At 41.2% G+C, this 14,898-nt stretch overlaps 1 protein-coding gene across 7 annotated transcripts in view; it reads left to right on the top strand.

Annotated features, from left to right (window-relative positions):
* Positions 1 to 14,898, top strand: part of LOC140453536 (transcription factor HIVEP3-like) — a 412,504-nt gene that overhangs the window by 74,547 nt on the left and 323,059 nt on the right. For 6 of the 7 annotated variants that reach the window (XM_072548305.1, XM_072548299.1, XM_072548297.1 and 3 more), the window contains exon 2: positions 10,378 to 10,488. The exons of the other annotated variant lie outside the window; for it this stretch is intronic. The gene's annotated coding sequence lies outside the window, so the exon portion shown is untranslated. The remainder of the gene's footprint in view (positions 1 to 10,377; positions 10,489 to 14,898) is intronic. 7 annotated transcript variants of the gene reach the window in all.

Genomic DNA, 14,898 nt, shown 5'->3' with positions numbered 1-14,898 from the left:
AATGGACTGGCTGCATCTGTGGAGAGAGAAACACAAGTTAATTTTTCAACACGATGAATTTCCACCAGAAATCCGACTTGGCAGCATCTAGTCTTTCAATCTGTTTCGTGTTGATATTTGAAATACTTTGCCCCTTTCCAATCTTAATAACCACCTCCAATTTACAATCCTCTAAACTATCTGTATGCCATTTTTTAAAGCTTAAATCATGCTCTATCTTAATCACTCCACCATTGGTGGCCATGCCTTCAGCTGTATCGGTTGCATTGAAATTCCCACCTTAAACCTTCCACCCCTGCAGTGCTTTATGATGCACTTTAAAATCTGTCCTAATCTCTCCCTATAGCAGCCAGGTTTCACATTTTCTTTGTAATGACTCTGTGAGCTAATCTGGGGCATTTTGCTGTCCTAAAGGCATGATATAGACGCAAGCGTTATTGTTAGTTGCCATGCTTAGGGTAATTAAATAGTGTAACTGTAGTACAGAAGTTATGTTAATAGACTGGGGGGCCCCAAGGACTGTGAGTTCAAATCTCAATTTAAGAATTTTGATCATTTTTTAAAAAGAAGTGGAAATGAAAAGCATCAGCAAAAGGGGCCATGAAGCTGACAGATTGTCATAAAAATCAACTGGTCTAATAATCTCCTTTAGGAATTGAACACAGCCATCCTTACCTTGCTTGGCTTACATGTAACTCCAGTCCCTCATCACCACAAATTTTAAACGCCCTCTGAAGTGACCTAGCAATTCTGCTTAGTTGTGTTGCATAAGATAACTAACTCGGGAAACTAGGGATGGGAAATAATTGCTGGCCTTGCAAACTTAATGCACATCTTGAATGTGAATATTTTTAAAATAAGCATCCAATTTTGCTAATACCAGCACCTCTCAGAATCCTGACTGGATTCAACAACCACCCCCCCCCCCCCCCCCCCCACCCCCAACCCCCCCAAAAAAAGTCAGGCAACAGTGTGGAGAGCAGCCCTTTTGAAAAATTCAGGAGTAAAAGATTTGAACGCTAAAAGCAAACGTGTCAGAACTCCTGGCAAAAATAGAGGTAGATTGCCTGGGCTACACAGGCCAGATTTAGCAGGCCTCACTGGGCCTGAGATGGCTAAAGGCCGATTGCTTGGAAATCCCTGCTGTGATCTATGAAGCAGCACTGATGCATGGGGAGCTATGGTTCAGACTATGTATTGTAATCAATAGTAGATCCATGTCGTGTTCAGCACCTTGAGCTGTAAATCCACACATGCAAGCACATGCTTTTTCATGTCAAAGTTAATTGCCAATACAAAATAGTGGAGAGATATTCTGTGCTTTTTGTTCAAATAAAAGAGTTCTGTACAAGCAAGATAAAAGCCTTGTACTTAGTGATTACATGGTTTTGGTATTATCTATACAGCTTAATATACTTGTGTATCTATGCTTTTAATTGGTCACTTTCTATGCCCAGAAAGGGTGCAGAGAAAGCAGCAACTTGGTTAATTCTGTCTGGCACATAGGATCAGAGGTGATTGTTAGAGTTGAGATTGGAATCTGCCCCTCCACTTGAACTCACCATAGTTATAATTCAGAAGAGTCTGCAGAAACTTTGCAATTAAAGGCACTATATAAATGCAAGCCATTGTCATCATTCTTCAAAGGTAAAAGGGTGGCCTTATAAAAAGACATATTGAGGCCCTTTCCTTCACTAAAATGCAATAGCAAATGCTGTTAATGTGCAGCAAGCCAGTCAACCAGAAGAGCAGATTGTGCCGTAGTGAGGTGGGGAGACTGGGAAACGTCTTTGATGGGACTGAGTAAAAGAAAGGAAAAGGTCGGGAGGAGCAGGTGAGGGTTCACAGTTGGAATATGCTGCTACCTTGTGGAAGAATTACACAATCCATTTTATGATCTGAAGGCATCTCAAAATGTTTCACCAATCCAATCACTGATGAAATGAAGACCTCTACATGCAGCAAGCTCCCAGAAGCCTATACATTTCTAATTGTTCTATAAATACCTTCAGCGTCATTACCTGCACTCCTTATCCAGGCATCCCTTGAAGGAAGATGTGAGGAAAACTGGTCACACAATCCATTTTCTATCTCAGCAGGGGTCTGTGGCAATGGAAAAGAAAATCAGTGGATCTGCCAATACCTTCACTCAATGATAAAGAGAAAATTCTGCTCAGTCCCCACCCCCTTGTTTGAAATGTTTCTTGAATTATATTGTCCATAGTGTTTAGGATCTTGGATAAAGTCAGATTTCAGTCAGTTCCTCTCAGCTGTGTCCAAAGAATGGAGCAGTTGGGTTGGGCAGGGGTGGAGACTGAGAGGGAAAGATATCCAGGGATCAGCTTATTTCTGTCATCGTGAGTTTTGCCAGTTTCTGTTTTTTTGGAAAGGGAGGAGGAGAGGGAGCGAGACAATACTCAGTCTGCAAGAATGCAGCAATCAAGAAACGGTGTGGAAGATGAAGCAAAGAAATAACTTAAAGAGACAGCATCACTTTTAATACCCTCAGAAAAAAAACTGTGTTATTAAACTGTCATCAATCACACCACCACTTGCTGCTTAAAGTTGCCAGCTCTCACATCAGGCTGAAGGCTTTTTAATGTAAATCTTGTTATTAAAGTATATTTTGGAGAATTTGTTCCACCTCTTTATTGTGAATCTTATGATAAATGTTATTTTTTTAAAAACTCACGAATTGTCCAGTTTTCTTATATTCAGAAGGGGATCATTACAACTGGCACATGCTCGTGTTTATGCTGAACATGACCCTCTATCCCTACTTCATCTCCCCCCAGCAATATATTTGTCTCTTTTTTTGCCCCAGCCTACAAAGCTCTCCCTCACAAAACACCATGGCTGTTTGTGACAGATTCAATTTTCATGTCAATGAACGATTAAAATTACATTGTGTGGGATACTCACCTCCAGGACCACATTAGGCCTCCGCTGTTCTGGGCCCCTTTGACGGGGACACTTTGGAACTGAACATGTCAAGTGCCTTTTTATGATCTGAAACCGACTTTGCTACCCCCTTTGTACTGTTTCAAATTACTATTGCACCATTTGGAAACCTATGTGCAACAGGTGGGGCTGGTATTTGTCTGCCTTCAAATGAAACATTCAAATTGTTGGCTACGAAAACATTAAGATCCAAATAGTTTACCTTCTACCATCCCGGTGGAGCCAGAAATGAGGTGAGAAACCCCCTTATCCCCACCCTCACCTTCTTCAGTAGTGAAAATTTTGGAATTTATGGGTGGAATTGATGTCTGTCCATGTGGGATGTTGGTTGAGGGAGAGACAGAGATATTTAAACAGGGATCAGGTCCCCACTGCCTTCCCTCTTCTGCCACCAATTCCCTAAATTAATATTCACTGAAAGACCTCCTGCTTCTAGTAGCTGCTGGGGTTCACTCATGATGTGGAAAATCCAAAGAGTTGTATGGGTTGTATGTTTATGGGCTCCTGGGGAGAGCTGTCATTAAAATACACTCAGTGCCTGTTTGAGGGACAAGGCCTTGGGAAAGGGGTCTACCATGAAGATTCAGTGTCCGGAGCAAGGGGTGTACATCAAAGCCCAAGACCTGGCACCTAAGGCTATACTCTCATCAGGGCCAGGGATCCAGACCGTGAGTGACACCAGGGCGATCATTTCTGTCCGTGGTTAGATTGTGGGCTGTTCTGTGCCGTTGTTGCCCAATCAGGTCAACCCTGATTGACGGGCAGCTTTCAGTGTGTGGGGTTACCTCCCCCCAGGGTGCCCAGCCAAGGTCTGAGTTGCCCTTAATTCCAAAGAGCTTCTGAAAAGAGGCAACACACAACTTTTGTCAATGGGCAAGAATCGCTTTGGCTCCATTAAATACCAAAGGTCACCTCTTACCCCCAACGTCTATTGTATGTCACGTCACAATTACTTATTCCAAAATGTTATTTTCTGAAAGAAAACTGCCCATATTGTTGGACCCTAGCTTCAAGTAATCTCAATTCCAGTGATGCCAGGCCTCCTCAGCTTCCTCTGTGAGTTTCTATCTAAGGACTGTCATTCAACCAAAGGGCTCAAGTGATTAACCTCATTCATCTCCACTGGCTCCATGTTTAACAATAGAAAATAATTGAATGTCTCTTTAAATTGCTTTGGTGCAGACACTGTGGTTCTCGTTCAACCCTATGTTTCAGCCCTCCATGTTTCTCTGGCACTGGTGTACGATCCACGCCTCTGTGCCCCTACTGTCTGCTCCACTGTCAGTAGAAACGCACACCCAGTAGGGCTTCTCAGTCTGAATTCTTGGCATCTCTCTTCCAAAGATCTCCTGAGAACATGATGGTTTTATTATACATTTAGTCACCTCCTATCTCCTGCTCTGTGAATGAGTGCTTTTCAGACTTTCTCCTTGTCTCCCCTGTAAACATTGGCCCATTCCCTGGGATTTTCCCAAGTTTTTACACGCTTCTTGGGTCCCTCACAAAAATATTGACACATTCTCGAGAATTGCCCCTGTCTTCCCTTTCAAAAGCACGGTTTGAACTACTCAAAGGAAAACAGTGGTTTCATCGCAGAAAACTTTTATTAGTAAAATGTAACAGAAATAACAGTCAGCAAATACAGCAATGTGATGAACAGACACCAATCTGTGACTTTCCGTTCCCCAGGGATCACAGACCCCTCAAATTTGAAAATCTTGGACTTTCAGACCAGAACACAGATCAACTGAACCACTCTGAGCCATTTTTGTGTTTTATTTACGTTGCTAGTGTGCATTTGCAAATTCCAATAGGGAAGTTTTTTTTTAAAAGTCAAACAAACTATTAAAGTGTTTGAAATTATGTTCCTTGTGAACTAATAATGCAGAAGGAAGTATTTGAACATTGGGGTAGATTGCCTTTTCCAGAGGATTCTGATCTATTTGTTTACGAGGCTGTATCAGGGTTTCTTTGCCTTCACCCAACCCTGCAGATATCAGTGAGATTCGCAAAATCAAAACTTCAATGTTTTTCTAGAGAAGAGATGGATAAGGAGTGACTGAATTGAGGGGTGTAAAACTATGCAAATATTTTGGTGGGGTAGACCTAAAGAAGCTGTTACATTTTTTTTTTAGATCACCTACAGTATGGAAACAGGCCCTTTGGCCCAACAAGTCCACACTGACCCTCCGAAGGGTAATCCACCCAGACCCATTCCCCTATTTACCCCTGACTAATGTGCTTAACAGTATGGACAATTTAGCATGGCCACTTCACTTTACCTGCACATCTTTGAGCTCTGGGAGGAAACCAGAGAACTCGGAGGAAACCCATGCAGACACAAGGAGAATGTGCAAACTCCCATACAGACAGTCGTCCGAGATTGGAATTGAACCCGGGTGCCTGGCGCTGTGAGGCAGCAGTGCTAACCACTGAGCCACCATGCTGCTCCCATAGGGGAAATCAAAACTAGAAGTGGAGTAACATCTTGAAATAGGAAAAATGGAACCTTTTGCAACATGGACTTGTGGAGGAATTTGTTTTAAAATTCTTTTACAGGATTCTAGCTTGGAACAGGAGTTGGCCATTCAGCCCATTGAGTCTGTTCTATTATTCAATATGACAGTGGCTGACCATTTACCTCAAAGTTACTTTCCCACACTATCTCTCCTGGTGTCATTAGTTTCCAGAAATCTGAAGATTTCTTTTTTGAACCTGCTCAATGATTAGGCTTTCACAGGCCTCTAGAGTAGAGAATTCAGAGGTTCATCACTGAGTAAAGAAATTCCTCTTGATCTCAGTTTTAAATGACCTCATTCTGAGATTGTATTCCCTGGTTTCGGACTCACCACCTCGGGGTGGATATATTTTATCGACAACCACACTGTCACACATTGGAAGAACTTTGTAAGTTTCAATTAGGTCATGCCTTGTTCTTTGAAATGTTAGGGAATACAGAGCCAATCTTTTTAATGTTTCCTCATAAAATAATCCCTGGGATTAATCTGGTGAGCCTATGTTGCACTCCCTCTCAGGCAAGTATACCCTTTCTTGGATAAGGGGACCAACACTGTACAAAGTAGCCAGGTGAGCTGTCACCAAAGATCCATACAAACTGCAGCAAGGTGTCCTTCTGTATAAATGAGGGAATTTATGCATGGAACTAGAGAAAGTGAGTGAGATCCTAAATGTGTACTTTTGCACTAGAATTCATCAAGGAGAAGGAAATGGTTGATAGTAAGATTAGGGAGATATATATTAATATTCTAGGGCATGTTTATATTAAGAAGGCAGAGGTGTTGAGTGTCCTGAAAACCATTAAGGGCCTGATAGGATCCAACCCAGAATACTGAGGGAGGCCAGGGTGGAGATTGCCAAGGCCTTGATGAGACCGTGGTATGCTCTTTAGCTACAAGTGAGGTCTTTCTAAAGATTGGAGAATAGCCAATGTTGTTACTTTTTTAAGAAGGGCAAAACAGATAATCCAGGAAATTATAGTCTGGTGAGCCTTACATCCATGGTAGGGAAATCATTGGAGAAGATTCTTAGGGACAGGATTTACTCACATTTTGAAAAGAATGGAATTACTAGGGATCGTCAGCGTGGTTTTGTGCAGGGCAGATCTTGACTCACAACTTGAGGAAGTGACAAAGATGATTGATGAAGGTTGTCTACATGAACTTTACTAAAGCATTTGACAAAGTCCCTCATGGTGGGCTAGTCTGAAAGGCCTCATTCCTGATGAAGGGCTCTGGCCCGAAACGTTGATTTTCCTGCTCCTCGGATGCTGCCTGACCTGCTGTGCTTTTGCAGCAACACACTCTCAACTCTGATCACCAGCATCTGCAGACGTCATTGTCTCCTGGTCTGAAAATTAAGTCACATGAGATCCATGATGAGTTGGTAAGCTGGATACAAAATTGGCTTGGTCATCGACGAAAGAAAAGTGAGAGGTGTTTTTCTAACTGGAGGTCGATGACCATCGGTTTTCCACAAGGATCACTGTTGGGACCTCTTGTTTGTAATCCATATAAATTATTTGGATGAAATTATAGGTGGGCTGATTAGCAAGTTTGCAGACAACATGAAAATTGGTGGTGTTGTGGATAGTGAGGAAAGTTGTCAAAGGATGTAGTAGAATACAGATCAGTTGAAAAGTTGAATGGAGAAATGGTAGATGTGGCCTATGTATCTTGTGCCTTTGACCTTCTAGATTTTAGGGGTCATAGGTTTGAAGGTACTATCGAGGCAGCCTTGGTAAGTTACTACAGTGTGTTTTGTTGATGGTACATACAGCTGCCACTGTATGTTAGTGATGAAAGGAGTGAATGTTTGAGGGATTGGACAGCATGCCAATCTAGCAGGTTGCTTTGTACTAAATGGTGATAAGCTTCTTGTTTGTTCTTGGAGCTGCAATCATCCAGGACAAGTGAAGAGTAGTTCATCACACTCCAAACTTGTTCCTCTCCAGCCATTGGAGAGCCAAGAGGTCAGAAGGTGAGCCACTCACTGTAGGTTTCCCAGCCTGTGATCTGCTTTTGTAACCACATAAGTCCGCTCTCTTTGATTTCTGATTAATGATAACCCCTGGGATGTTGATAATAAGTGATTCAGTGAAGGTGATGCCGTTGAATGAATTAAGGAAAGATAGATAAATACATGAAAGAAATAGGTAATGTTGATAGAGTGTGACAAAATAGGGTGGCAAGAGGCTTGTCTAGAGTATACCACAGCTATGGAGCAGTTGGAGAATTCCTTGCTTCTATGCTCAATGTTCCATGGAATTGTATGAGGTTAATATCTTGTGGATGGCTCTCCTAGATTAAAACTGTTAATCCTATGCAGGTTATTTCTTTTTGTTGGCAATGACAAAAGTGGAGTGTTTTTGGAAAATGGGAGCACTTTTAAAAATCATAACTTACCTGTTAATTGTATCAATATGAAGAAAACTTTATCCAGTTCTCTTTTTTTTTAATATCAACTCATAGACACATTGCTGGTAGGGTGCATGTTACCAGTGAGATTGGAATTAATAATGGTAAAAGAAATCTAATGGTTACATATGATTTGGAGGGTCCATGGCTGTAGATTGTCCGAGGTTGGCAGGGCTTAGGAATGCAACTGTTTAAGACATTTCAAAAGAATTTCAGTTCAATGAAGGTGCAGGGAGGAGGAGGAAGGCTGACACTTGCAGCTTAAAGGAAGCAAGGACATTCAAAGAGGCATTGATTATAGGAAGAAAGAATGAAAGAATATGGTTTTATATCGCGGCCTACACAAACGCAGGGCATGCCAAAGTATTTAACTGCCATTGAAGTACTTTCGAAGTGTAGTCACTCCAGTGTGGGAAATGCAGCAGCTGATCTGTACACAGCAAGATCCCACAACCTGTAATTGGCAGATCATTTTATTTTTAGTGATGCTAAATGAAGGAATACTGTGGTCCAGGACGCCAGGGAAACTATCTAGTCATAGAATCGTTCACATCCAGTGAAAAAGACAACAGAGGCTTCCTTTTAATGTCCCATCTGAAGGAAGGAACCTCTGACAGTGCCACACTCTTGCAGTACCACATTGGCAATGGCCTCCTCGGTTTAGATTAGATCTCTACAAGGGCACTTTAATCTAAAACCCTTTGGGTTAAGTAACCATGCTTCAAACTGAACCACAGTGTGGTAGAATTGATGAAACGTTTGGGCTGGTGCTAAAGTGCTGGTGCAAACACACCCAATAATAGTCCCAACATGCAGCAGTATCTTTGAAAATGTCAAATGCCGAAATTGTCAACTCAGCATCTATAAAGTGCATGAACAGGTGGATAGATTTAGGACAAAAAATCTTTGTTGAAAATGCAATCTTTACTTTTTTTTCTCAAAAGCAGAGTATTGTCAGTTTTGCTTGTTATTACACTGTGCTTATTATAACTCTCTCTACAAACTCTGTGGCAACCACCGTATGACAATGGAGCTTGCTGCGTGGCTCCTCAGATGGTATCATAGCGAGAGTTCACTGCACTTGTTCTGTCATTTCAATTTAATCATCAATAAGCACAGGGGAAAAGGGCTTTAACAGAACTGAGGAATCAAAGGACAGGAAGTAGGGAATTACGCCAAAGCACACAAGTGCATTGCACAAGCTAATATTTGATGATGACAATAGTTAGATTGCTTTTTTAGGCCAAGTCTTCTTAATATCTTGAACACATGCTAAATTTTTACTTCCAAAATAAAGCAGCTACCACTAAATGCCCTTTGGGTGTTCAAAGCATTTTGTGCATAAAAATTCCATTTTGTGAGCTTTATATTTCAGTTGAGTTGTTCAGGAGCTGCTGGAGACTTAAGATGCGAGCAAAAGAAAGATGAGAGCTGTGTTTGTTGAGCTTTGTTGATGACCTCAGGCTGTCCCAAAGTGTTTTACTTTAAATGAGGTATTTTTTGAGATGTAGTTATTGTTGTAATGGAGAAACTGCAGTGGCTAATTTGCAGACAGGGAGGATCCACAAATAGCAGTGTGATAGTCACCAGATAATACGTCAGGAATGATGCTGATTAAGGAAAAATAATGTCCAGGACATCAGGAAAATTCCCCTTCAGAAATTCCATGTGATCTTTCATGTTCGTTCAAGAGAGAATAGGGCGCCTTTGGTTAACATCTCAACTAGAATACAGTACAGTCCTTCGGTATTGGCACTGGGCATGCCAGTGAAATGTTTGCATTCCAGTCTCTGAAATGATGATGTACCGATTCAGAGATACGTTTACTACAGAGTGAGTTATTACTGATGCCTGTAGAGTTGATGGGTTGTTAAGGAAAAGATTCCAGAAGCAGGGAATTAAACTCAGAATTTTTCTCACAAATCCATTGGTATCTTAAAGTGGAAGTTGTGTTATCAATTTTCCAGCATTATCTTGGAGTTGCCTGAAATTCATGATTAGCCTCCTCAACATTACGTCTAAAAAGGTCAGACCACAAAAAAAAATTGATCTTGGTACAAGGGTTTCTCTCATGCTTCAAAGTCTTTGATTCTATTGAAATAACTGCTGAGTTGGACAAAACTTAAACGTTGTCAAAAAGATATGAAATCAAAGCATAACCTCCATAATTCGATGTAAAATGAAAAGTATGGAAGGCATGCCAACATTGTTGGGTCAAATAGGATTTTCCAACGAGTTGCATCATTACGTTGTTCTGCTATTCTGACATTCCAGATGAAGGGCTTATGCCCGAAACATCGACTCTCCTGCTCCTCAGATGCTGCTTGACCTGCTGTGCTTTTCCAGCACCACACATTTTGGCTCTGACTCTCCAGCGTCTGCAGCCCTCACTTTCTCCTGTTCTGCTCTTGTTCCTGCATTTTGTACACTGTAGGACCATTTATTTTTGTACAAAAATCAAAACCTGTTTCCTTTTTTATAGTTTTCACCGTGGCGAACTCAGTGCAAGTGCTAAGGTTCAAGAGGAAAGAACTGGGACTCAAGTGATTGGTGGTTACTGTGACAGCAGCTCAAAGGATAACAACTGTGACAAGTAAGGCATAATTGCAGGATTTATTCACAGATTGCATATCTCTTCATTTTAAGCTAATTTGAGATGATTGAACTGAAGTGGAGGAAGCTACTGGACTATAAAGGGGAGGAAGTTTTACTGTAGCTATACCAAACCCAACTAAGTTCATTCATATCTGGAGTATTATGTCTGTAGGTACTGAATATTTAGAAAGGATATGTTGTCCTTAGAGGGAATGCATTTGCAGATTCACTAGAATATTGCCTCGGCTCCAAGGATTAACCTATGAAATAAAATTACATAAACTAGGTTCATTTTGCTTGAAATATAAAAGGTTAAGGTGTGACTTCATTGACAACTTTAGGACAGCTAACATTACATCTGTATTTAGGAAGACAAATAGAAAGGAATTTAAGACCAATCAGCATAACGCCGGTGTTCAGAATCAAACACAATTTCAGTACTTGTGGATGACACCAAAATTGGCTGGGTTGGGATTAGTTAATATTGAGTACTCCAAGAAGTTACAAGAAGGGATTAATAAACGTGTAGAATGGATGCATCACTGGCAAATTAATTTCAAGATAGATATCAATGAGGTATAATGTTTTTGAAAGGGAGGTAACAAAATAGTTAGAAAATAAGAATGCAAATTTGTAATGTGGGCAGAGCAGTGGCAAATGGAATTCAATCTGGAGAAGGTGTGAGGTAACGCATTTGGGGAGGGCAAAGAAATCAAGGAATTACGCTATTAACGATAGAACCCAGGAAAGTACTGAAGATCAAAGGGACTTTGCTGTGCAAATCCAAGATTCCTGGAGGTAGCAGGGCTAAGTTGTTTAAGGAAGTGTTGAAGAAAATCTCAGAAACAGACATTCAGTATTGATCAACTTTATTATTCACAATATATCATGGGAGCATTTGAAATCAATGGGATTCTTTATTACCCAAGGCAAACAATATGAGAGCAAGAAGGTTATGCTGCAATTGTATAAAATGCTGATTAGATCATAACTGGAGAACCGCATTTAGTTCTGGTCACCATGCTATAAGAATAATGTGCTTGTACAAGAGAGAGTGCAGAGGAGATTATCCAGGATACTACCTGGGCTTGACTGAATGAGTTATGAGGAAAGATTGGATAGATTAAGCTTGTTTTCCATGGAGCAGTGAGGATTGATAAGGGACCTTATTGAGGTGTATTAGATTATGAGGGGCATTATTAGTGTGAAGAGGCATAGATTAGAGGTAAGAGGAATTGGTTAAAAAAGAGTTGAGGAGATTTTCTTTCACCCTGAGAGTGGTGGGAGTCTGGAACCAAAAGGTAATTAAGTAAAAAATGCTCGTAATTGTTAAGAAAATTTATATATTCACTTTGTTTGCCATCATGTCCAGGACAATGGGCCAAGAAAGATGGGATTAATGTGGAGAGATCTAGGTTGACTACTGTGGACAAGATGGGCCAAATAGCCTCATTCTGTGCTGCAAATTTCTATGAGTCCATGGGGAGAGGAGCCAAGGGATCTGGGAGCATAATCAGTAGAAGCAGGACCACAGATTAATAAGGTCATAAAATAAAACAAGCATTGGAGTTATTTTGGGTGGGAGAAAATTTACAAGAACAGAAGATATGCTAGGTTTTGATTGAACTTTAGTTAGACCACACTTGAAGTACATTGTATGGTACAGTAAGATAAGATACAGTACTAATCAGGCACAATCACACTGAATGTCAGAGCACGTGTAAGGACTGAAAGGTCTAGTGCTGTCACTATCTCTTGTTCCTATGCTGTTATCCTCAGCTCTGGCAATGACAGATTTTCAGATGCACACTGGGAATTGAACATAAGTCCTCCTAGACTTGAGCCTAAAGGGGAGCCAGTATTTCTTTCTAAATTTCATTTTTACATTCAACTTTCGCATGTTCAATTCCTGGTAGTCAGTAGACCAATTCTTGGTAGACCAAACATCTAAAGGGAAAACCAGGAGCTTGCTTTCAATTGTTGATGGGGTTCACAGATTCTCAGAATCGTAAGAGGGTGGAAGGAGGCCATTTGTCCTATTGTGCCTGCACCAACTCACAGCTGCCTCAGTGCTGCTTCACAGCACCAGGGACCTGGGTTCAATTCCACCTGCAGGCAACTGTCTGTGTGGGATTCCTCTGGGTGTGCAGGTTAGGTGGATTGGCCACGCTAAATTGCCTATGGTGTCCAGGGATGTACAGGCTAAGTGGTTCAGCCATGGGAAAGCAGGGTAACAGGGATAGGGTAGGGGATGGTTTGGGGTGGGATGGTCTTCGGAGAGTCGGTTTGGACTCAATGGGCTGAATGGCCTGTTTCCACTGTAGGAATTCTGTGATTCTATGAGTGTGAAAGATACACCTGGTGTTGGGACCTGGGAATTATTCAGGTATTGGGTTCCTGGCCCAAAATTAAAAATCAAGCCAAATGGTCTTTATATGAGGGAACACTATATGTTAGAATATTGGCAGCTCATGAAAAAGTTGCCTGAAGTTGTTTCCTTTCATTTAAAATGTGACCACAAATTTAGAAATGAAAGTGTGTTAACAGGGTACACAGCAAGTAAATTATTCCTGAGTAGTTAAATTATTCTTTTTGAGAACATCAAATGTAGTGGTATGGGCACAGTGAAGCTGGGCAGAACTAGCTGATGTCAGTTGAACTCGGGAATGAGGACCATTATTGGCCTCAGCACTGAGGGCTAAGAGAAAGGAAGATGGTCTGGTGTGATGAAATCCATGGTTGGAGAGTCTGAGTGGGAGCACAGGCCATTGATTAGCTTCAGAATGGCGCCCTGTGCTGGATGGGTAAGAGTGAAATTTTCAGAGACTCCCAAAGCTAAATGCGAATTGGAAAGGGACTGGCTTCCCTCCTGGACTGTCTGACACCTTGAGTCTGGGTCATGTGCCCGCTTTCCCTGAGGTTTCAGAGATCACAAGTAGTGACTCCCACTAATTTCTAACTTGCACTCTGTCCTAACCTCACCATCCTGAACTGCCTAATGTTGTGGTCTGAGGAGGAGGAGGAGGAGAACCAGATGTTGTCAGGCCTTATGTTTGCAGACATTGGTTCGGACACTAAAAGTGCATGGAACGTACTCACGTGACACACGTTGGAGAGAAACTAGCCCATGTTAGCAGGTTTACAAAGTAGAAATTGTATCTCAGTTAAGAAATGGTGAACATAAAGGCTGGATCTGGGAGGAGACTTCAGACAAAATAAGGTCACTGCCATTATTTCTGTTGTTATTTCAAAAAACCTATCGACCAGAACTGGTGATCAATGCATATTGCCCTGTGTTGTGAAAGAGGGTGTGAAAAAGGTGAAACCAATTGAACCGAGCCACTATGACTACCATTGAGAAGAGCTGATAAAACTCGATATAATTGGACCATTTTGGTGAAGGCCTTGCCTGGTGAGCTGTGATGGTATGGTGTTGCCGTCAGATGACAATTGGTGACTAAATTCTTGGAGACAAAGATATCAACTGTCCCCTGGAAGTTCACTGCTTTGAGGATTTTGTAGCTACAATTAGGGCTGTATATTCTGGGTGTACTGCCTTGTAAATATGTGACATCTATCTTTACTGTTCCTGCCATTTCCTGTGTAATTGATAGTTTTATGTTGACTGCAATTTACCTGTCAATTCATGTTTGATTGTTAAGGTGGAGATTGTAATAAATGAAATCTTGCCTGTTGATCTTCTCATTGAGGTCATTTAGTAACTTTGTTTCTTTGTCTGTGGCCTTATAACATGTGGTTTGTTGTTCCTCATCACTATTATATGACTTATGTTGGCAAGTTGGCAACAGAATGGCTCCTGTGTTGAATGTGGATATTGGGTGACAGTGACATTGGACGTACCTCCACAATTGAAAATTTACCAGTGCTTATAACCCTGGTTCACTTGCACAGACCCTAGGGCCTGACATGGACGAAGGATTGTAGCCTTGTACTGCAATATGATTCCATCAGGGAATCTGATTGGAATTTCCACCTGCACTGTCTGATTATCCTTGTTCAGGACGTACTGTATACTTCCGGTAGTTTCTATTTTCCTTCAGAGTTTTGGGGCATTTTCAGTTTTTATTCCCCTCATCATTGTACCGATAGGGTTACTGCAACTATAAAGCAAAATTTCTCCTATTGCGAGCAATGTGCTGTTTCACCATATTGACAGAAAGCTCCGAAGAGTGAACATGGGTAGGAGAGTAGGCCATCTAGTCCATTGAGTTACAAGGAGAGTACAGCATAAAGACAAGCTATTTTGGCCCAAAAGGTCCACACCAGTATTTACAGCTTCTTCATTTAACACTATCAGCGTATTAGATTAGATTAGAATAGATTAGATACTTATCATTCAGTTCCTTGCTGTTTTGTGTTTATCTAATTTCCATGTAAATCATCAGTT

Source organism: Chiloscyllium punctatum, chromosome 27 (assembly GCF_047496795.1).
Source record: "Chiloscyllium punctatum isolate Juve2018m chromosome 27, sChiPun1.3, whole genome shotgun sequence".
NCBI lineage: Eukaryota > Metazoa > Chordata > Chondrichthyes > Orectolobiformes > Hemiscylliidae > Chiloscyllium > Chiloscyllium punctatum.
The sequence above is the reverse complement of the archived record's forward strand: the minus strand, read 5'-3'. Positions and strand labels throughout refer to the sequence as shown.